The 25,044-nt window shown below is 42.6% G+C and overlaps 1 protein-coding gene and 1 non-coding gene across 3 annotated transcripts in view; one reads left to right on the top strand and one right to left on the bottom strand.

Moving 5' to 3' along the window:
- THEMIS (thymocyte selection associated) overlaps positions 1–25,044 on the bottom strand; it is a 173,156-nt gene that overhangs the window by 39,389 nt on the left and 108,723 nt on the right. The window lies entirely within an intron of this gene.
- Positions 19,791–19,928, top strand: LOC114809941. The gene has a single exon (XR_003757712.1). It is a non-coding gene; the product is annotated as a small nucleolar RNA SNORA7 (small nucleolar RNA).

Genomic DNA, 25,044 nt, shown 5'->3' with positions numbered 1-25,044 from the left:
GAAACAAAAACTTCTCACTCTGGGCTTCAAGGCTCTCCATCACCTTGACCCCTCCTACCTCTCCTCCCTTCTCTCTTTCTACTGCCCACCCTGAACACTCTGCTCCTCTGCTGCTTACCTCCTCATCGTCCCCCATTCATGCCTATCCCGCCGTCGACCCCTGGGCCACCTCCTCCACTGTCCTGGAATGCCCTCCCTCCTCACCTCCACCAAACTAACTCTCTTCCCCTCTTCAAAGCTCTACTGAGAGTTCACCTCCTCCAAGAGGCCTTCCCAGACTGAGCTTCTCCTTTTCCCTCTGCTCCATCTCTGCCCCCTCTTCACCTCCCCTCAGCTAAGCCCTCTTTCCTCCCTTTCCCTCTGCTCCTCCCCTTCCCCTCCCCTCAGCACTGTGCTCATTTGTATATATTTTTATTACCCTATTTATTTTGTTAATGAGGTGTACATACCCTTGATTCTATTTATCGTGATTAAGTTGTCTTGTTTTTGTCTATTTCCCCTGATTAGACTGTAAGCCCGTCAAAGGGCAGGGACTGTCTCTATCTGTTGCCAAATTGTACATTCCAAGTGCTTAATACAGTGCTCTGCACATAGTAAGTGCTCAATAAATACTATTGAATGAATGAATGAATACTTAACAAATAACACGATTATTAATTATTATTATTGGGAGAGTACAATAAAACATTGTTGGAGACACGTTCTCTGTCTATAAAGAGCTTAAAATCCAGAAAACAACAGTACTAACCTTATTTATATACACTAAGTGGAAACAAAAATGTGATCAATTCCCATTTGCTCTGGTATCTGTGGCATTTATTGAGCTCCTACTATGTGAAGAGCACAGGACTAAGTGCTTGGGAAAATAGGATATAATAGAGATGGTAGACTTGATCCCTCCCCACAAGGAGCTTAGTCTCCAGGAGGAGCTTACAGCCTAATGAGGAATGTCCTAAGCATGGGGTAGATGCAATACAATTGGATGAGGCGCAGGGCCTGTGCCACGTGGGGCTCATACAATATTTAATCCCCATTTTACAGATGAGGAGACTGAGGCCCAAAGGCGTGAAGTGACTTGCCCAAGGTGATAAAGGATCCAAATAGCAGAGCTGGGATTAGAACCCAGGACTCCTGACTCCCAGACCTTTGTTACTCTAGCCCAGGCTGCTTCTCAAGGCTGTGCTTATTCTAGTTTTATTTTCTTTTCCTTTAGGTGCTCACCCCAACCTTTTCAGGTAAATAATGTTATACTGCATAACCACTTCTAGTTAAAAGGTGCCCTGTGTTTACTATAAGAGGTGGGGGGCAAATTAGCCTTTAATAAGGAAGATTTGGAGACAAAATTATTTTGAAGTAATAGTATAAGTCCACCAGATGGCAGGGTCCTCCAATGATATTGGAAAATGATCTCACACCGAGTATTAGGTGCTGAGAAAGGAAACAGATCCGTCATTGTAATGACACGACGTGATTTGCGTGTGTGAGGCCTGAGTCAGGAAGGACCACTCAGGATTTGGGACTGACTACCTTGCCTCCAACTAGTGTGGCCTTATGGCTAAAAGATGGGCCTGGAAGTTGTGGACCTGGGTTCTAATCCTGCCTTCGCTGCTTGCCTGCTGTGTGACCTTCGGCAAGTCACTCAACTTCTCTGTGCCTCTGTTCCCTCATCTGCAAAATGGGGAGTCAGCACCTGTTCTCCTTCCTGCTTAGACTATGAGCCCCATGTGGAACCCGATTATCTTGTATCTACCCCAACACTTTGTACGTGGTTTGTCACATAGCAAGTGCTTAATGGATCATTATCATCTACACAGAACAGGTAGCTTGCAAAAGACATGCTTATTTTCTCTAGGTGGAAAGATATCTAGAGTGTGAAGCCGTGTGCCCTAATGGATAGAGCAAGCACCTGGGAGTCAGAAGGACCTGGGATTTAATCCCAGCTTCACTACTTGTCTGTCGTGACCATGGGGAAATCACTTAACTACTCTGGGCCTCAGTTACTTCATCTGCAAAATGGGGATTCAGACTGTGAGCCCCACATGGAACAGGGCCTGTATCCAACCTGATAACCAGGTATCTATCCCAGCACTTAGAACAGTGCTTGGTACATAGTAAGTGCTTAACCAGTACCATTAGTATTATTATATGGAGGGTAATAGGAATTCAGGATCCAGGGATGGTAGGGTAGGGTGGGCTGGGGAGAATACCCAGGAATGGAGTGGACATTAAAGTTTGAAAATAATCTGATTTTTCTCATGGGTTTTACCTTTTTAATACAAAACAACATGAAGCTGAAGAGACAAAAGTGCTGGTTCCCACCTGTATTTGTGTATTATTTTGGTCACCACTACGTAATTATCTGTCGACAGGATTCTAAGACTTAGTTTATTATAGGCTACACTACCATACACTGCTTCCCTCCAAAACTGTCTTGTTTCCCACAGACACCTCCAACCTCTTTACCCACTCTACTTTTCCCCTCCCTCTCCACTGAATTTAACTCCCTTGCTCTCCTTCTAGCCTATAATCCTGGAATACCTCCACCAGATGCTTTCTCCATTCTTGTATTCATGCCATGGAGGGCTGCTGAGGGAAATCTAGACACAAGGCTAACCTTGTTAATCTCAAATTCATCCTAATCTGTTTAATTCTGCCCTTTCTTCCACTCAGCAACAATATATCTCCATCCCTATTTCCCACAACAGCTGTTTCAGGCTTTTATCTCCCTTCTTAAACTCCATCAACCTGGTCCCCCAACCCTCGACCCTAATGACTTTGCCACCTAGTTCATGGTAAAACTGGAAAAAAAAAGCAGAATTGTAGTCCCTAAAATCTCCCCTGAATTCCTCCAGTTCCATACTCCTTCTACCCACCTCTCCGATTCTCCGATCCTTTCCAGTAGTCCCTCAAAAGGCTATCTCTCATCTCCTTTCAAAATCTACCTCATTCACCTGCAACTCCAACCCCATCCCTTCATACCTTATCAAAACATTTGTCCTCTCCTTTCTTTCCAGGCTAACTCTTCAACCATTCCCTTTCCAATGGCTCCTTCCCTACTGCTTTCAAAACTTATCCTATATTCCCCTAACCTAAAAGCACTCACCCTCGATCCCTCTCCACCTCCAGTTCTAGCTCCATCTCCCTCTTCCATTCTTTTGCAAACTACTCATATGGGTTATTTAAACCCATTGCCTCCACTTCCTCTCCTCCAATTTTCTCTTGGATTGACTCCCTCTAATCTGGCTATGGCCCCCTCCATTTCCCCTCCATGGAAACTCCTCTCTCTTAGACAACTAATGCCTTCCTTCTTGCCAAACCCAATGGTTTCTACTCCATCCCACTCCTCCTCAACCTCTCATCTGCCTTCAATACTGTGGACCACCCTCTTCTACTTGAAACACCTAATCCTGGCTTCACTGACATTGTCCTCTCCTGGTTCGCCTATCTCTCCTGCCTAATCTTTCTCAGTGTCTTTTGCTGGCCCCTCCTCTGCCTCCTAGCCCCTTAACGTGAGTATTCCTCAAGGTTAAGTTCTGGGTCTTCTTCTATTCTACAACTACACTCACTCCCTTGGAAAATTCATTCACTTCCACAGCTTCAACTACCATCTCTATGTATCTTAAATGATCTCTAAGCTGTGAGCTCCTTATGGGAGAGACGGTGTATATCAACTCTGTTTTAATGTTATGGTATAGAATTCTGCTCACAGCATGTGCTCAATAAATACAATTGATTGATTGATGATTCCCAAATCTACCTCTCCGGTGCTGACCTTTCTCCTGTTCAGTATCACTTTTCCTCCTGCCTTCAGGACATCTCTATTTGGATGTCCCACTGACACCTCAAACTTAGCATGGCCAAAACAGAATCCATCATCTTCCTACCCAAACCCTATCCACCCTCAGACTTTCTCATCATTCTAGGCAACAGCACTATCAAACCTGTTTCATGGCCCATAACTTTTGCTTTACCCTCACCTCACCTCTCATTCAACCTGCTTATTCAATGTGTCACCAAAATCAGTCAGTTCTACCTTAACAAAATATCTAGAACCTCCCCCGCCAACCAAAGTGCTACCATACTAATTCAGGCACTTAAATCCCATCTTGACTTCTACATCAGCCCCCTTGCTGACCTCCCTTCCTTCAGACCCTCTCCTTTGCAGTACATAACTTCAATCTGTGGCCCAGATCTTTTTTCCAAAAAAAATTCCATCCATGTCTCCCCACTCATTAAAAACATCCAATAATCACGCATCCATCTTCAGATCAAACAAAACTCTTTACCATCAGATAAAGCACTCAACCAGCTCATCCCCTCCTACCTTTCCTCGCTGATCTCCTACTACAACCCAACCCATACATTTTGCTTCTCCAATGACTACTGACTCATTGTACCTCTGTCTCAAATGTCTCCTTACCAAGACCTTGCCCGTGCCCTCCCTCTGGCCTGGATGTCCCTCTCCCTTATAATATAATAGAACATCATTTTCCCCTCCTTCAAAGCCCTAAAAAACTCAAAATCACATCTGCTCCAAGAGGATTTTCCCTGGCTAAGCTTTCATTTCCTTTATCCGCCTTCCCTTCCGTGTCACTTACGCACTCCAATCTACACTCCTTAAGCACTTGAAATTCACCCACCCCCAAGCACTCACCACTTACATACATTATTTCCCAATTCCTCTATTCGTAATTTATTTTAATGTTTGGCTTCCTTTCTACACTGTAAGTTTCTTATGGGCAGGGATAGTGTCAGCCAATTCCGTTGTATTGTGGTCTCCCAAGTGCTTAGTACAATGCTCTGCACTCAATAAATGCTTGATGAATACCACTGATCAATTGACTGACTGTATATTCAGGGAATGAATCTCTCTATTAGTATAGCATATTACACCAAGTGGGCACTTAATAAGTGATAATAATAATAATAATTATGATGATGGTATTTGTTAAGCACGTACTATGTGCCAAGCACTGTTCTAAGCACTGAGAGAGATACAAGGTACTCAGGGTGTCCCACGTGGGGGTCATAGTCTTCATCCCCATTTTACAGGTGAGGTAACTAAGGCACAGAGAAGTTAAGTGACTTGCCCCAAGTCACACAGCTAAGTAGTGGAGTCAGGATTAGAACCCATGATCTCTGACTCCCAAGCCCCAGCTCTTTCCACTAAACCATGCTCCTTCTCACCATCTCTGTTTCTATTACCACCACCACTTCTAGGAGCCCATGGGCTTCCAGCCTTACCCTACTAGAGGTTGAGGCAAGTTCCTGAGAGCTGGTGCTGTTGGACTGCAGTGCCAATCTGTCACCCTAGCACCAAGAGATGCTTGAAGGAACCATGTGCTGGTTGACCTAGATGACATCCATCCTTATGGTTGAGCGTGACTCAGAATTGAGTTGAGAAAATGTTTTATTCTTTCTCTATCAGACAGCAAATCTCTTTAGCTACAAATGTCTTCAGAGAAGGGGAGGACTTATTTATTGGAGGAATCTGTGTTGGGATATAGCCTCACACCTCTCCAGTACATTTATGAGTCATCAGGGCTACAAGATACAGATCATAAACCATTCACTGCAATCTTAAAAGACAGAGAGCTTAGAATGGCATTCTCCAACAACTTATAACATCCATATTAAATCTGATGAGACATCTCTGTCCTTTTTGTGTGGCCAGAGTTTGGTTTGAGAGTATTTGCACACCCACCCTTAAACAGTGCACCTACATAAATGGGCACACAATAACATCTTGTAAGGAAATAGTTTATCGGTGCCATTTCAAAGGTCTCACCCTCAAGCACTGCAGTACCCTGGAAAATCATTTCAGAATCCACAGACATACATCAAACTTCACTGCTTGCAAACAGAAATGGTGGTTTAGGGACAAGGAGTCATCAAAAGAGAAGAGTCTACAACAGATCAGCTGTCAACACAAAGGTAAGCTTGAGGCAGCCAATAAACCACTATTTCAGTTTCTGTGATGAGGTTTCAGGCATTTTTATAAAGGTTGAAAGGTACCGGTTCATTGAAATCCAAATCTTGATTGTTGTTTCATTCACTGTTTTGTAGGAACCTGAAACTAGTTTAGACAATAGTCGATTCCCTTCACCACTGAATTCAGCTCTTTGAGAATATATGAGGCAAAAAAATCCTTAAAAAAATGCCAGCGATCATCAGTTTGTCTCCCACAACTTCAGGGACCTAAACTCACATGTCTTTTTAAGTATGGGCCCTCTCTAGGGTTGAATTATTTTACTGTCTGTCTCTACCTCTAGACTAAGTTCCTTGTGGGTAGGGAACATGTCTATCTACTCTGCTGCCTGGTACTCTTCCACAAGTGCTTAGTACAGTGCTCTGTTCACAGTAAGTGCTCAGTAAATACCACTGATTGATTCATTAACTGATTGAATTGACTTCAGCATCTGTAAGTCCATGGAATAAAACATATCTGAAATGCACATGTGACAAAACCATTAGTGGGTCAGACACACGGCTCATCTAGTCCATTATTCTCTCTCTGTCCATTGGATTCAGGATGCTTGGGGAAACCATGTGACTATTCCCCTCCTAGTTTGTGTGCTCCTTTAGGGAAGGGATCATTTCTACCAACTCTATTGTACTGTGTTTAGTACAGTGCTCATAAATCCCATTGATTGATGGATTGCTAAAGTTCATCTTCAAGGCCTGGGAGTCGGAAGATTCTTGCTCTGCCACTTGTCTTCTGGGTGACCTTGGCAAGTCACTTAACTTCTCTGTACCTCAGTTTCCTCATCTATAAAATGGGGATTAAGACTGTGAGCCCCATGTGGGACTTGAACTGCGTCCATCCTGATTATCTTGTATCTACCCCACCACTTAGAACAGTGCCTGGCACACAGTAAGCACCTAACAAATATCATTTAAAAAGCCTCAAAAACAGGCATATATTTTCCAATACCCCTTACCTTTTCTTTTAATAACTTCTCTTGGACCACCATCCATCAATCTATCTAAATCCTTTTCATCGCTCCAAACACCCTAACTTTCCCCCCCAACCCCAATCCCAAATACTTTGTTATGAATCAATCATCCATGATTATATTCAAATCCTTATTGGTTTTATTAGTCTCGAGACCATCCTGTACTCCAGGAGGAATAGGGCAGAGAAGGTGGGGGAGTGTACCCTTGGTAGTTGCTGGGATGAGAGCATATATAATAACTGTGGTATTTATTTAGTGCTCATTATATGCCAAGCACTGTACTAAGTGCTGAGACAGATAAAAGATAACCAGGTCCCACGTGGGACTCACAGTCTAAGTAGGAGGGAGAACAAGTATTGAATCTAAATTTTACAAATGAGGGAACTGAGGCACAGAGAAGTTAAGTGACTTGTCCAAGGTCACGCAGCAACCAATAGCAGAGCTGGGATTAGAACAGTGCTAAGTGCTCAGTACAGTGTTCTGCACATAGTAAGCGCTCAGTAAATACTATTGAATGAACCCAGATAGTCTGACTCCCAGGCCTGTCCTCTGTCCACTAGGCAACGCTGCTTCTCTGGGAACTGTGAGAGGCTCTCGGATCATCTGCTTGACTGGCTTTTGCCATGAAGCATCTCAGAGTATCAATTTCCTTGTCTCCCAAATAGGGATTACAACTCATGACCGATGAGCTAACAGGACAAGGTCATTTGGAGTTTTTGGTGGTTGATGAGGATGAGAAACTCTCTCTCATAGCTCTGAAACATTTCCATCAGGTGACAGCAGATCCTCGATAATAATAAACTGCCTCAGGAGAAACTGACAGAAGAGGCAGCTTCTGCAGAACAAAGTGAATAGAAACAGACTAGCCAGACTCCATACCGAACAGAAAAAGCACCACATTAAAAATAGAAGAAAAAAAAGAATACAAAGAGCTGCTCTCTATATTTTGCAAAGTGTCTTTGATTAAGCAGCCTGAAGTGTAAGAGAACAAATTATCTTAGAAATAATATACCCCAAAGGAAAAGGTCTTTGATTTTCAGAGAGGTAAATGCTAACTTCTTTTGGGGAAGTAAATCTGCTAATAAAATAATCCAGAGGGTAGATAGGCAAGGGAAAAGGCCACTAGGTGGCTGTACTCTCTGCATTAAAATACTGAATGCTGTGTTCAGGTTCTGATTTCCCATTTCAACCCCTTAATTTCAAGGGTTTATAACTCAGTGGCAAACCTCCAAATCAGGGAGAAATATCAGGATATGAAGTTTTAGCCAGGTATCATTATTTTTCCTCTTTTTTTTCTCCCACCCAAACCAACGGGAAATGAAAAGTCATTTTGACACTTGGAAACTGTAGATAGGACTAGGGCGGAGGAGGGAGTTCACAGATGTGAACAATACCTGGCATTTAAGAAAGTAGAGTCCATGCTCTTCAGAGTGACTTAAAATCAAAGGAAGGGGAGGCAGTTAGAGGGCAGATGGAGGAGGCAGGGGGGGAGGAGGAGGAGGAGGCAGTGTCAGTTACTTTCATCATTTTGACCTGAGACATTGCCTCTATTTGAAGAGCTTAGCTAGCGTGTCATCCTTCATAACTTGAATCCATTTTGTTAAATGGTTTACAAATGCCAAATTGATCGTGGGCTGTCAGGTTATTACAATGCTCCAATCATGTTTAGTGTTCTGCCTAGAGGTAAGCATTTGGGTGAAAGCAGAAGTGATTCATGAGATTTTACTTTGTAATTCTGTTAGTTGCAATTTGAAAATGAAAATTACTTTTTAATCACCAACAGTTTGGGAGGGTGCAGACAAACAACTGAAATGGAAACACAACTTTGGGCGAAAGATGACAAATGCCCTGTTTTTTAAAAATCTAGGATGTCATTATCAAACTACCTCCCCTCAATAACCAGATGAATGACTCATTCTCTCATGTCTTATGGAAAGAGAAAGCATTCATATTGCTTAGTTAGGGGCCACATGATGTAATGAACCAAGCGAGCAAGAGTCAAGATCTATTCCGCCAATCAGGAGCCATCTTTGTTCATGGAGCCAGGAACTAGAGCCCAATTAGTCGAGATACCCTCACAGATTGAGCCATCAGACACGAGAGAGAAATGCCACATTTGAGTGGAGAGTGATCTGGTTAATAATGATGGTATCTGTTAAGCGCTTACTATGTACCAAGCACTGTACTAAAGTACTGGGGTAAATACAAGCAAATCGGGTTGGACACAGTGCCTGTCCCATGTGGGGCTCACAGTTTTGATCTCCATTTTACAGATGAGGTAACTAAGGCACAGAGAAGTGAAGTGACTTGTCCGAGGTCACAGTGGCAGAGCTGGAATTAGAACCCATGACCTTCTGACTCCGAGCCCCATGCTCTATCCACTACACCATGCTGCTTCTACCTGTGCCATGCTGTTTAAAGTCTTTACCCCTGAAGAAGATTGACAAAAGACAGAGTCCTGGCTCATTGTGGTGGCACTAAAAGTAGTAATGATAATAATAACTGTGGTATTTGTTAATCACTTACTATGTGTCAAGCACTGTACTAAGTGCTGGGGTAGATACAAGATAATTGGGTTCTAATTGGTGTTTACAGTCAAAGCAGGGGAGAGCACAGGGATTGACTACCCATTTTGAAGATGAGGGAAGTGAGACTCAGAGAAGTGAAGTGACTTGCCCAAGGTCACTCAGCAGGCAAGTGGTGGAGTCAGAACTAGAACTCAGGTCCTCTAACTCCAAGTCCAGGACTCATTCCACTAGGCAAAGCTGTTTCTCCAATTTGGGAATGCGAACTCCAATTCAGATGGAGTTTGGATCCTCAACATTTGAAAAGAGGAGGCAGACAGCCCTCTATTCATTTGAGTGGGAGCAATAGTCTGGGGGAGGCTTTGTCCATGAATACAGAGACCACTGGTCCAGGCCGAAGCCTCCCCTTCCTCTCAAATGGAGGCTTCTGATCTGGTTGGAGTTTCCATTCATCTGGACAAAAGGTAGAGGCTAATCCTGAATTTTCTGGTTATGTGCTGACCATCAAGTTTCTTTGTCTTGTTGGCAGCTGAGTTCTCTGATGAGCAAACCTCAATTTCCTGACCGACCAGTAACTGACCATTAGTTGTTTCATGTTACTTTATCTAATGTCACCATTTTATTGGGAAAACTTTCTAAGAACCATTTAGGAAACTATATTATCCCACTCATATCCCACTGAGGCCTTCTTACTTCCTGTCTCTGAATGAGGCCTTTAAGGAAGGCCCAAGTTGGGAGCATTAGTGTGGCTCTTTGTTCCGGTCTTAATGAAGCTGAGCCAATCAAGTCCTACACTCATGGACAAAGAGGTTGAACCTGCTCTGCTGAGGTCTACAGGAGCAGGTTATTATTCTGTTTTCATCTCGAATAAATTGGGTTGTTCCCACAGTTAACCAATTATGGTATTTATTAAGTGCTTATTCTGGGCTTAATTTTAGTACTATGCCAAAAATCGGGTCTTATGCTGTCAAGTCATCTCTGACCCATAAGAACACCATGGACACATCTCTCCCAGAATGCCCCACCTCCATCTGCAATCGTTCAGGTAGTGTATCCACAGAATTTTCTGAGTAAGAATACGGAAATGGTTTACCATTGCCTTCTTCCGCCGCAGTAAAATTGAGTCTCGGCCTTCGACTCTCTCCCATGCCGCTTCTGCCTAGCACAGATGAGTTTAAACTTGTAGCAGATTGCCTGCCACTCGCTAGCCATTTCCCAAGCTAGGAATTGATTAGGTATGCCTCTGCTTGACTCTCCCTCCCATAGTCGAGACAGGTAGAGTACTGGAAACTCTACAGGTGCGACCCTGAGAGGGGAAAGATTGGGTAGATACAAGAAAATCCAATTAGACCCACTCACTGTCCCACACAGGGTTCCCAGTCTAAGAGAAAAAGAGAGTAGGACACCTATCCTCATTTTGCAGATGAAGAAACTGAGGCAATTTGACTTTGGTCCCACAGTAAGGACGGTTGTGCAGAGTTGGTCTTAGAATTTGGATTTTTCTGACTTCTAGTCCCATAATCTTTCTACTCAGTCATGTTGCTTCCCATAGTTTGCACTAATAAATCTAACAGTAACACAAGGCTTTGGATGATTATAGATTTACTGAAGCAAAGCAACCAGACAAAATAGTCAAACTCCAGTACTTAACTGGAGTTCACTCCAGTACTCTATATGTTAAATTAAAGAGAGAGAAAAGTCTTCAATAAACTAGATGTGAAACCTGCCTCTTAGCAGTAGCTACTGAAAAAGGGTTCAAAAGAGAATAGTAGGATTAATATTATTAAAATAAAGTGCTTTATTTTAGATTTAATTTGATTTGATTGAGTATAACATTGGTGGGGTACCATATTCCTCCATTAGATAGAGAAACTGTGCCTGGATTTCTCAAACAGGAGTAGACCTCACCTGTGAGAAGCACAGTTCTCTAGTGGGACAGCGGAGTGGGTGGAGAAATATTTTAAAATTTGGTAAAAAGTAGACATCTCAAATTAAGGAAATATATTCTACATGCCCATTACAGTGAAATATTGCTGTCACGGGGTTAAACATCCCACAACTGTTGTAGGTTGAAGATGAAGAGGATGTAATAAAATAAGCATTGTCTCCTGGATACAGAGCTGGAATGAAAGCTGATTAGAGCCCAGTTAATCATGGGAAATTACCACCAGGCTCAGTCTCCTGTTTCAACATCACCATTCATGGCATTAGTCTTCTCAGAGCATGATTAGTCCAAACGTTGGGCTGCACAGGATCTGTGACCTTTTGGCACTCAATAATCCCCCCACCCTCAACCCCCATAGCACTTATGTACATAGCTATAAATGATATAGTGCTCACCCAAGCTCTTAGTACAGTGCTCTGCACATAGTGAGAACTCAGAAAATACCACTAATGATGATGAAGATGATCTCTTTACTGAGGGGGAGTCAGAATCTGGATGTAATTGGAAGCATGGTTCATAGCATTAACCTGTCATCCTTGATTTCAGCTAATCAATGGCATTTAATAATAGTAATAATAATAATGGTATTTGTTAAGTGCTTACTATGTGACAAGCACTGTGCTAAGCACTGGGTAGATACAATGCAACCAGGTTGTCCCACATGGGGCTCACAGTCATAATCCCCATTTTACAGATGGAGTAACTAGGCACAGAGAAGTCGAGTGATTTTTTGAGGGCTTATTGTGTGCTGAGCACTGTACTAAGTGCTTGGGAAAGTACGATACAAAAGAGTTGGCAGACATGATCCCTGAACCACAAGGAGTTTACACTCTATATATTCCTCCCTGTCTTTCAAAAGTCATATCCTATCTACTCATAAATTCTGGAGTTCTTCCCACATACCACCACCCATATCTGGCCCTTCTCCATCTGAAAAGTAACCACTCCAGTAAAAACTTTGATCATAGCTAGATTAGGCTTATGAATCAGCCTCCTCACTAGTCTCCCTGCCTCCTGCCTCTCCAATCTACGTAACCTCTTCTTAAAACACTGCTCAACACACACATCTCTCTGCTCCTCAAAGTCCCTCATTGACTTCTGGCAGTAAGCGAAACCTCCTCACAGTTGGTTTCCAGGCTTTCCACCTATTCACCCTACCTTTATATATCTCTTTTCTTTAGCTGGGGAAGCAGCATGGAAAAGTAGATAGAGCTCAGTGCTGGGAGTCAGAAGGTCATGGGTTCTAATTCTGACTCTGTCACTTGTCTGCTGTGTGGCCTTGGGCAAGTCACTTTACTATGTTCCTCAGTTACCTCATCTGCAAAATGGGAATTAAAACTTTGAGCCTCATGTGGGATATGGACTCTGTCTAACCTGATTTGCTTGTATCCATCCACCCCATTGCTTAGTTCAGTGCCTGGCACATAATAAGCACTTAACAAATACCATTATTTCTATTATTATCATTATTTAGCTGCTACCCCCCAACCCACTCTTTTTATTCCCCCAAGCAAATCAACCAATGATATTTATTGAGCGATTACTGTGTGCAGAATGCTGTACTAAGCTCTTGGGAGAGTAAAATAAAAGTTGGTAGACGTTATCTCTACCCTTAAGGAGTTTACAATCCAAACTCACTGTACCTTGCTCTCAATTCTCCTGACTCTGTCCTTTCGTTCATGTCATTCTCCTGGTTGGAACCCCAACTTATTACAGATTCAACAGACCACACATCAACTTCCAAATCCCTTTTGAAAGCCCACCACCTTCAACATAGCTTCACCAATAAATGCAGAGCACAATATCCTGTTACATCAATCCGTCAGTGATCTATGGCACTTATGTATTTTTAATACCCAGGCTCGGCACTTATGTATGTACATTTATTCAAATGTACATCATTCATTTTGTTTAATCTGTTTATAAACACTTTTAAATCTGTTCCCCCCACTAAAGTATAAGCTCTTTTGTGCAGGGGATGAGCTGCTACTTTGTTAAGAATTTCCCAAGCACCACACCCATGGAGCCCTCATTAAACAAATAAATGAACAATTATGGTATCTCCTGTTGTAAATGATCGACAAGCTTTGGGTCCAGACACAATAACTTCAGGAATTAAAATCTGTACGAAAGGATTGACGATTCACTCTCTCTCCCTTGTCCTTCCCAGTTGTGTTCCCCTGAGCAGTAGTTGCAACCAACCAGTAATGGGGACAGAAGTGCAGCAGTTAGTGAAATGGCTAACTTCAATAATTTATTCACTCCTCAATTCAATTTATTGAGAGCTCACCTCCTCCAAGAGGCCTTCCCAGACTGAGCCCTCCCTTTCCCTCCTCCCCTCCTCCCCTCCCAATGCCTCTACTCCCTCCTCTGCCTTACCCCCTTCCCCTCCCCCAGCACTTGTGTATATTTGTATATATTATTTATTACTCTATTTTATTAATGATGTGTATATATCTATGATTCTAATTATCCATTTTGATGATATTGATGCCTGAATACTTGTTTTGTTTTGCTGTATGTCCCCCCCTTCTAGACTGTGAGCCCATTGTTGGGCAGAAATTGTCTCTATATGTTGCCGAATTGTACATTCCAAGCACTTAGTACAGTGTTCTGCACACAGTAAATGCTCAATAAATACAATTGAATGAATGAATGAATTCACTCCAGGCTAAGACCACATGCCTTAGTATGTATAGTGTGATTTAGAAAAGGAAAACACCTTGGTGTCTGCCTGCCACCTAAAACTCAACATGTCCAAGACTGAGCTCCTTATCTTCCCTCCCAAACCCTGTCCTCTCCCTGACTTTCCCGTCACTGTGGAAGGCACAACCTTTCTTCGCGCCTCACAAACCTGCAACCTTGGTGTAATCCTTGACTCCGTTCTCTCATTCACCCCACACATCCAATCCGTCACCAAAACCTGCCAGTCTCACCCTCACTACATCGCCAAGATCAGCCCTTTCCTCTCCATCCAAACTGCTACCTTGTTGGTACAATCTCTCATCATATCCTAACTGGATTATTGCATCAACCTCTTTTCTGATCCCCCAGCCTCCTCTCTCTTCCCGCTTCAGTCTATACTTCACTCTGCTGCCCTGATTATCTTTCTGCAGAAACGCTCTGGGCATGTCACTCCCCTCCTCAAAAATCTCCAGTGGTTGCCTATCAACCTTCGCATGAAGCAAAAACTCCTCACTCTTGGCTTCAAAGCTCTCCATCCCCTGGCCCCCTCCTACCTCACCTCCCTTCTCTCCTTCTACAGCCCACCCTGTACATTCCCACTCCTCTGCCGCCGCTAAACTCCTCACGGTTCCTCGTTCTCACCTGTCCTGCTGTAGACCCCTGGCCCACGTCCTATGTCCCTCTTCACAGCTGCCAAATTAGCTCTCTTTCCCCCTTCAAACCCTTTCTGAGAGCTCATCTCCTCCAGGAGGCCCCCCTTTTCCTCTGCTCCTCCTCTCCTCCCCATCACCCCTACTCCCTCCCTCTGCTCTAAGCCCTTCCCTACCCCACAGCACTTGTGTGTATTTGTACATATTTACTACTCTATTTTATTAATAATGTGTATATATTTATAATTCTATTTATCTATTTTGATTCTATTGATGCCTATCTAATTGTTTTGTTACTGGGAAGCAGCGTGGCTCAGTGGAAAGAGCCCGGGCTTCGGAGTCAGAGGTCATGGGTTCGAATTCCGGCTCTGCTCACTTGTCAGCTGTGTGACTGTGGGCAAGTCACTTCACCTCTCTGGGCTTCAGTTACCTCATCTGTAAAATGGGGATTAAGACTGGGAGCCCCACGTGGGACAACCTGATTACCTTGTATCTACCCCAGCGCCTAGAACAGTGCTCTGCACATAGTAAGCACTTAACAAACACCAAGATATATTTTGTTTTGTTGTCTGCCTCCCCCTTTTAGACTGTGAGCCCTTTGTTAGGTAGGGATTGTCTCTATCTGTTGCCAAATTGTACTTTCCAAGCTCTTAATACAGTGCTCTGCACACAGTAAGTGCTCAATAAATATGATTGAATGAATGAAAAGGAAGGTGGGCATGGACTGGGGAGTCGGAGGCCCTGAATTCTAATGCCAACCCTATTATGTGTCTGCTATGTGTCATGTGAAAGTCACTTAATTTCTCCGTGCCTCAGCTTCCTCATCTGCAATATGGGGATCCAATACCTGTTCTCCCTCCCATTTATACCTGTGAGCCCAGGATCTTGTTGGACTTGATTATCTTGTAGCTACACTAGGACTTAGTAAGTGTTCAGTACAGTTGTTGTTATTACTATTTTTTATAATTATCATTTTCATTATTATTATTATGAAGAAGAATTGTGTCTAAATAGAGCTACTCTCAATTTAAAAAAAAAAAATTAAAAAAAAAGGTTTGCTTGTTTGGTCATGTGTATTTATTATTTCCATAGTTTTAGAATTCTAAAAGACTCTACGGAACATCATGGGTTAACATAAAAAAGACAAAGAAAAGACTGTACCTCAATTGCGGTTATGGGCCTAACCTCAAAGTTGACCACAACTATGGTGCATAAATGCCTCACAACCAAAGAACAGAATAGTGAGTGGAATTTCCAGCATATGACTAGAGAAAGGGGACATAGAAATCACACTTCAGTCAGAAAAAAATAATTTCTCATGCAAGAATACATTTTTTGGGGAAGTGGCTAGATACCACACATCCATGCTTTCCAGAAGATTGATGCAAGCTTTCATTTTCAGTTTCCTACTGAAGGCTGTAGGAAAGTACAGTAATTATTCACTGTGGACTTCATCATATTCAAGAATGAAAGTTGTTTCCATAGGTATAGGGGATAAACCTAAAGAGTGTGACTGCTTAAAAATAACTTTAAAATGGTGCTTTGGGTAGCTTCAGCATCTTTCCTGATCCTCCCATAACCGTAGAGGAGCCTCTACAGAAAAATCATTTTACACCTGGTGGATCCCCATCTTTTCTAGCCAATGAAAATTTTTTCCTTTGATATATTCATCCATGCAGTTTGTCAAGATTCAGCTGCAATCTTAAAAAAAAAATCAGGTTTTTCCTCCGCTTTAACGATTAAATGAATCCACATGAAGGTCTAGTTTTCTAATATATTTTATGATATTTGTTAAACATTTAGTATGTGCCAATACTGTACTAGGCACTGGGGTAGATACAAGATAATCAGGTTGGACACAATCCCTCTTTCATATGGGGTTCACAGTCTAAGTGGGAGGGAGTAAGATTGTTCTGCACCCAGTAAGTACTCAGTAAATGAGATTGATTGATTAATTGATTTAATCCCCATTTTACAGATGAGAAAACTGAAGTACAAAGAAATTAAGTAACTTACCCACAGTCACACCAATATTTCTTATTCACTACATTCTTAATTTGTTACATTTTTCTTTTCATTTTTCCCACACAGCTAATGGTGTCTAGTGGAATTCAATCATTTTTTAAGCCTAATTTTATAGCGGGTGTCTAACTTCCCTGTGCCATTTACAACTTCTTGAATTCTATCTTCAACATTTACCCTGCTTTTCTATAGGAAATTTCACACTGATTTCATTAATCTAAATGCTAATCACCTTTGAAATCTACAAAACTGCCCCACTATTTTTCTTAATAATGACAAATCTTACATTTTTCTTCTTACAGTGAAATTATAGTGATGCATTACAAGAATCCATATTAGGAATAATATTTCTGATGCATGGTCTGAGTATTACTTTTGAAAAATTACATAATTCAGAGTTCAATTTTTAAATTGCGATAAACCTTTTGAGTATTATTATTTATTGGGCAACTTCTTCAGGGAAATCATTTCAGAACCAAATAGCTTTGTACTTTAGTTAAGCCTAGTGCAGTATATCTTTATCCAATGCAGATGGCCAATTGTACTAAAGCATTTCAGTCATGATAAGTTTAAGGACCTTTGTCACCATGGATGAAAGGCTCTCAGATTCATCATTACTGTAATGTTGTAGTACAACAGGCTATCTGCAATGGATATAGATATACTGCACTAGGAAATCAGGAACCAAAAAAAAAAGCAAATGCCTTTTCAACCATTATCTACATCATCGTCATCTTCTTCACTTGCTGAATTCCCTGTGTAGATGTATCAGAGACCAAATTTATAAATCTCCACGCTCAAATGTTTTTCCAGTGAATTCTTGGAAACTACTACTGAGACAGTGAGTGTACGATATCAGTGAGTGAGAAACATGAAGATTTCGCTAATATACATCTCTAGTCTAACATACACTTTGTTTCTCAAACTACGGAAGCAAGGCAGAAACCTTCCGGCATTTCAGAATAACCACATTCTTCTCCTTCTGAGCCTCTTAAATTCTGCACCAGCATAATGTAACCTTTAACTGTGTGTTTTATCAACATCCCTAAAATCAACGTAGCAGCAAAGAATCAGCCTTTACTATTTCACACTTCACAAGTCTGCATTTCACATTAGCAAATCTGGTCATGAAAATTGGGTGCTGTCATGTGCCCCCAAATGACACTAAAAACCCTACTCATTTAAGCCAAATTTCATCAGAGTGCCTACAAAATTAAGTTTCTTGGTTTTTTTCAATAAAGATGGGCCAGAACAGCTGAAAACATCTATGGTAAATCAGTAGTCTAGCAGGTATTCATTTCGTATGACTTATAGGTACTAATGGTGCATAGCCTTTCACAAATTAGAAGGAAGGCATACAAGCATTATCTCATTAAAGTGTAGATCAATGCCACAAACGCAACTGTAAAATCATAGGCAAATTGTATTTTACTCATAGGGTTATTATCAATCATTTTTAGACCTTCAGCAGCATGGGAGATGAAGCCCACGATAATGTGCTCTCTCTTGGAGTACCTTTCGTGACCATGCTCAGTTTTATTCACTCTTTCTACGTTCTCTTTGTGCCTGATGGCTACTTTGACAAGATGATGAGGACAAATAAAGATGCAGGTAAGCTCAGCACACAAAATACTTTGGAAACCAGCAATAAACTCAGAGAATGGTGATAAGCACTTCTGCTGTTTTGCTTTCCTATGGTCAGGCAATTTTCAGAGAAAGGAGGGGTCTGATATCTTATTTCTTATCATAGTCTCTAACCACCTTCTTTAATATCTTCCATTATCTACCTTCATCAGCTTATTAACTGATTATTAGCCATTCACCTGTGTGGTCTTGGTCGCATGAATTCATTCATTCATTCATTCAATAGTATTTATTGAGCGCTTATTACGTGCAGAGCACTGTACTAAGCGATTGGAATGTACAATTCGGCAACAGATAGTGACAGTCCCTGCCCACTGACAGACTTACAGTCTAATCGGGGGAGACAGACAGACAAAAACCATAGCAATAAATAGAATCAAGGGGATGTACATCTCATTAACAAAATGAAGAGGGAAATAAAAATGTATACAAATGAGCAGGAGAGCACAGTGCTGAGGGGAGGGGAAGGGAGAGGTGGAGGAGCAGCGGGAAAGGTGGGGGAAGAGGGGGCTTAGCTGAGGGGAGGTGAAAGGGGGGCAGAGAGGCAGCAGAGGGAGCAGAGGGAAAAGGGGAAGCTCAGTCTGGGAAGGCCTCTTGGAGGAGGTGAGCTCTCAGTAGGGCTTTGAAGAGGGGAAGAGAGTTAGTTTGGCGGAGGTGAGGAGGGAGGGCGTTCCAGGACAGCGGGAGGACTTGGGCCAGGGGTCAATGGTGGGATAGGCGAGAACACGGGACGGTGAGGAGGTGGGCGGCAGAGGAGCAGAGCCTACGGGGTGGGCAGTAGAAAGAGAGAAGGGAGGAGAGGTAGGAGGGGGCAAGGTGATGGAGAGCCTTGAAGCCTAGAGTGAGAAGTTTTTGTTTTGTGCAGAGGTTGATAGGCAACCACTGGAGGTTATGAATCTGAAGAATGAAGAGTAAAATACTGAGAGGTGTCACAGCCGGTTGTTTGGTGCCATGGATTCAGGAAATGAAGCAGAGCCCAGCATAATGAGGGGTTTTTTTCTTTATTGGTTTGAACTTAGGGCCAGCTTGAACCTCAAAAATACCAAACTTGATAACTCATTTTCCTGGCTGTTAGCAAAAGTGCCATTAAACCTGGCCCTATTCTACTGCTTACTGAGGAAAAGCCTCTATCTGATGACATTCAATGAGGATTCTTCTTCAAAACACTTGACCCAGGCTTTCTGCCAAAGGTGTGCTAGTAGAAATAACAAAAACACAATAATATTTATGAAGGACTCCCTTTTGCATTTGATGTCATTAACAAATGTATCCTCCCAGGACCTCCATAAATCATGTTGTGTACTGATATTAGGGACCTACTTCATGGATAAAATAACTGTGGTTGGGAAAGGTTAACCCAAGTCTACTCTCAGGGTCAGACCTGGAGAGTTTCCAGTACTCTACCAGTCTCGGCTATGGGAGGGAGAGTCAAGCAGAGGCCTGTCCATTCCATTCCTAGCTTGGGCAGGGGCTAGAGAGTGAAAGACAATCTGCTGCAAGTCAAAACTAACCTGTGCTGGGCAGCAGCAGCATGGGAGAATCAAGGGTGGAGACTCAAGTTTACTGCATGAAATGAGGCAATGGTAAACCACTTCCATATTTTTACCAAGAAAACAAACTTTATGGATACACTACCCAAATAGCTGCAGATGGAGGTGGGGCATTCTGGGACAGATGTGTCCATGGTATTGCTGTGGATTGGAGATGACTCAGCAGCATAAGACAAACACAAATCATCAGTGGAGTTTGTAGCCAAAAGGACAGGTTAGTAAAGTGCTCTGCACACAGTAAGTGTTTAATACAAACGATTGAATGAATGAATAAGAAAAAAATATGTTTGCAGGCTGAAGAGGTGTGTGAGTTCCTTTTGGCAAACTGCTTTCAGTCTTGGAGAAAAACCCCAGAAAGGCCAAGAGCTCTTCTAGGAAGACAACACACACAGGGAACGCACACAATGCCATTACTGCCAGAATTCCCACGATTCCATCTTACAGTGTCCACATGAGGGTCCTTGGAACAATATGGTATTTGCCCTCATGGACATTCATGCTCAAGATTAGGGGTGGCTCCTCAAAGTTATGGATTTTCATTTGCGATTGCAGCCAAACTTCTCTTGAACCTTCTGATATTTACAGCCTGCACAACTTCCTAAGGTAACAAATTCTCTATGTTCACCCCCTACTGTTTAAAGAAGAGTCTCTTTCAGTTTATTTAGCTGCAACTCACAGAGTCTCATTTGCTTCCCTAATGAAGAGAAACCTTTTCTTGTACTTTTTGACTAAGGTGGCAGAGTAGTGGTCCTTGCTAAAAGGGCACTGGGTTTTCTCATAAATCAACTAACTTTGGGTAGATTAGAGGGCACTTGTTCTCACATTTAAGTCAAACCCACTCTGCTCTCCATGCCCTTAACATGAAAACTAGTATTATTAACCATTCAAAGAGAACAGAGGGGCTTAGCCATTCACCTTGATATTCATTTTCCATCTTGACTGCAACTAATGATAAATTTTATCACAGTTCACCATTTGCATTATTCTCCAAAGGACACAGTGGTATCTTCATATCATTTTTATGTTGGTTTAGGGATGCCAAGATGTTGAAAAGTGAATCCCTTTAAAAAATGGAGGGCATTTTTTTGCTGATCTAGGATTCTGGTGGGTTAGGTTCTTTGGTCCTCCTATCAAGTACTAGCCAGCCAGTGTTTGCCTTTCTTAGACTTTTCCTAAAATTAAGTTAAAATTTCAAAAGTAGGTTTCTTAGTAAACTCAATAGGTTTATATTGCTACGTCTTGAGACAGTTGATAAGAGAAAAACTGAACTGAAGGAGGCATGAGATATAATGATGGGAGGAAAAAAATAGTGATTCATGATGAAATAGCAATAGGTTCAAGAAGAGTTTGGATAAATTTGGGGGCAAGCAGTCCAAATAAGTTAGTAGAGGGAAAGTTTGGGGACAGCAGGAAGGTAAATATTACATGATTCTAAGCATCCCATTGCTACTGTTGGAGATGGAATATTGACTTTAAAGAAATGACACTGCTGATGGCTATTGGCCTATGGTCAATCAATCAGTATTTACTAAACACGTACTGTATGGAGAATACTGTTAACTGTTTGGTCAAGATAAATTTCTAAACAGAATTACTTGTTCACATAGGGCAGGGAGAGCTTTGAATTCAGGAAATTATCCTCTTCCTGCTCCTGGATAGAACAGTATGAGGTACAACACGGCTGGGGAGCAGAATTCATTTATCCAGCATTCCTGATACCAATCAATTCTTCCTCTTACTCGTGATAAAGTCAGGCAGCCAACTCCAGCCAAAATAGGCAGCGTGGCTCAGTGGAAAGAGCACGGGCTTTGGAGTCAGGGCTCATGAGTTCGAATCCCAGCTCTGCCACTTGTCGGCTGTGTGACTGTGGGCAAGTCACTTAACTTCTCTGTGTCTCAGTTCCCTCATCTGTAAAATGGGGATTAAGACTGTGAGCCCCACGTGGGACAACCTGATTCCCCTGTGTTTACCCCAGCGCTTAGAACAGTGCTCGGCACATAGTAAGCGCTTAACAAATACCAACATTACTCCTTCCTCTTGCTCTAACTGGGTGTTGATCTATGTTTTTCATTCATTGGCTACTTTGGCAATGGAAACAAAATTGCTTTTGGACACAAATCTACATGGAGGAAACTTAATCCTAAATGTGTAGATCAAATAATCAGAGAATGTCCCAGGCAGCCACATGTCACCAGACCCAGACCCCAGGGGCTCTTCAAAACCCCTTTCCCTTCGCCCTCCCCTCCATCTTTTGTCCCTTAATGATCTTGCCATGTGCTTCATCATTAAAAATGAAACCACTAGGCATGACCTCCCAGTCTCTCCATCCTCCTGCCCTCTCATCAATTCTCTCATCCTTTCCATCAGTATCTCAGTGGAAATCTGCTCGCTCTTCTCAAAATATACCCCCTCCATCTGTGCCACTGACACCATCCATTTGCCCCTTATCAAAACATTTGCTTCCTTCCAAACAACCATTTTCAACTGTCCAGGTTCCAATGGTTTCTTTCCCACTGTTTTCAAACATACTCATGTATCCCCTATCCTAAAAATAGCCTTCCTTAACCCCATAGTTCCCTCAAGTTGTAGACCCATCTCCCTCCTACCATGCCTCTCCAAACTCCTTGAGAAAGTTGCCTACCCTCCTTGCCTCCATTTCCTTTCCTTGACCCCCTTCCATCTGGCTTCTGACACCTTTACTCTATGAAAATGGCTCTCTCTAAAGTCACCAATGACCTTCTTGCCAAATTCAACAGTCTCTACTCCATCTTAATCCTAATCTCCCTTAACTTCCCAGCTGCTTTCTTTGTTTCCCAGCCTCTTCTCCTGGAAACACACCTTGGCTTCACCAACACTGTCCTCTCCTAGTTCTGTTCTTAGCTCTATGGCTACTTTTTCTATCACTCAGTTGTGAAGCAGCAGGACCTAGTCAATAGAGCACGGGCCTGGCAGTCTGAAGACCTGGGTTTTAATCCCAGCTCTGCCATCTGCCTGTTCTGTGACCTTGGGCAAGTCATTTAACTTCTCTATGCCTCAGTTTCCTCATCTGCAAAATGAGGATTCAATATCTAATTAGAATGTGAGCCTCATGTGAGACCTGATTAATTGATATCTATGCCAGCATTTAGTACAGTGCATGGCATAAAGTGAGCACTTAAATACCATTATCATCATCAACATCATCATCAGCATCATTCAATCAGTGGTATTTATTAAGTACATATTGTGTACGGAGCAATGTACCAAGTATTTGGGAAAGTACAATACAATAGAGTTGGCAGATGAGATCCCTGTACAGGTAGATACAGATATTACAGATATTATTACAATGTCGGCAATTTGGAATAAAATTACAGTTAGGGGGAATACTATAGTTTAAGGATATTTAGATAAGTTCTATGGGGTTCGGGAGAGTTTCAAAGTGCTTAAGGGGTACATAGCTTAGTCTATAGCTATCTCAGAGTGGAGGCCAGATAGGGGAATGCTTCTTGGAAGAGATGTGATTTTAAGAGGATTTTGAAGATAGGGAGAGAGGTATATTGTCAGATATGAAATGAGGAGGTTCCATGCCCAAGGAAGGATGTGGTCAAGGGGGTGAAATCGAGGTACAGAGAGTAGGTTGGCAGTAGAGTGCAATTTGTGCTTAATTGGCTTACTAATTTGTCTGGGAGTACTATCCTAAGGCAAAAGTGTTGAGGAGAAGCAGCATGGCTTAGTGGATAGAGCATGGGCCTGGGAGTCAGAAGGACCTGGGTTCTAATCCTGACTCTGTCATATGTCTGAAATGTGACCTAGGGCAAGTCACTTAACTTCTCTGAGATCTGTAAAATGGGGATAAGAGTGTGAGCCCCATGTGTGATAGGGACTGTGTCCAATCTGATTAACTTGCAGCTACCCCAGTGCTTAGAACAGTGATTGGCACATAGTAAGTGCTTAAGAGTACTATAATTATTATTAACTACTATCCAATATGGCACCACTTTCCCCTGTCAGTTATTAGGCACTACCTGATGCCAGCCTGGTGCCCGCCCCCTGAACCCAGCCCCACTGGGGCAATCAGTGGCCGAAGCGTTCCCTGGTCTGGGGGTCACCTCTGTCCTGGACTGTTGTTGCCCCTTGGGGATTGATTCTTTTATCGAGAAAAAGGAAACAAACATGAGGCTTCTCTCAAGTGCTTTCCTTCTTTCCATAATCTATCTGATGCTGAGACGGACTCAGGCAGCATGAACCTTCCCCAGGAGTGAGTAGAGAGCCACTTTGGTTCATGTCATATTCCTGCTTTGATGGGAGGGAAGCAACATGACCTAGTGGACCAAGCAAGGGTCTGGGAGTCAAAAGGATATGGGTTCTAATCCTGGCCCCATTACTCATCTTTTGTGAGACCTTGGGCAAATGAGTTCCCTTCTCTGGACCTCAGTTATCTCATCTGTAAAATGGGGCTTAGTTAATCTCTGGGCCTCACTTATCTCATCTGTAAAATGGCACTTAATTAATTAATTTTGGTATTGGTTGAGCACTTACTATGTGCCAAGCATTGTACTAAGAGCTGTGAGCCTCATATGGGCCATGGATTGTGTCTAACATGATTACCTTGCATTTCCGCCAGTGCTTAGTATAGCATCTGACACATAGTAAGCATTTAACAAATACCATTAAAAAATAAAAGAGAGAAGGGGAAGGACACCCCTACACCTCTAGCCCTTGCCAAAATGCCTTCTCTATCTCCTGGTCTAGTGGCAATAATTCTAGTGATGGTATTTGCTAAGCGTGTACTTTGTGCCGAGCACTGTTCTAAGTGCCGAAACTGCATGTGTGAGCATCCCTCCTCACCCACACTGCCTGGAGGCGACAGCAATAGCAGTGTTAACTCTCCGTGATGGGCTGGGAGAGCTCCGCTCCATCACCACCCACAGTGCCACGTAACAGTCGTGGTGTGGTGGCTACAGCAGGAGCAAGGACAGCTCCTCTCAACCATCTGGGAGAGTCCCCAACTGGGGCAACGAAGATTGTTGTCCCCCCACTGTGGGGTCAGCTCCAGGGTCACCCACACTCTTTGGTTTCAGGGGA

This window comes from Ornithorhynchus anatinus, chromosome 2, assembly GCF_004115215.2.
Source record: "Ornithorhynchus anatinus isolate Pmale09 chromosome 2, mOrnAna1.pri.v4, whole genome shotgun sequence".
Taxonomy (NCBI): Eukaryota; Metazoa; Chordata; class Mammalia; order Monotremata; family Ornithorhynchidae; genus Ornithorhynchus; species Ornithorhynchus anatinus.
Note: the sequence above shows the minus strand (reverse complement) of the source record. Positions and strands in the feature narration are given on the sequence as shown.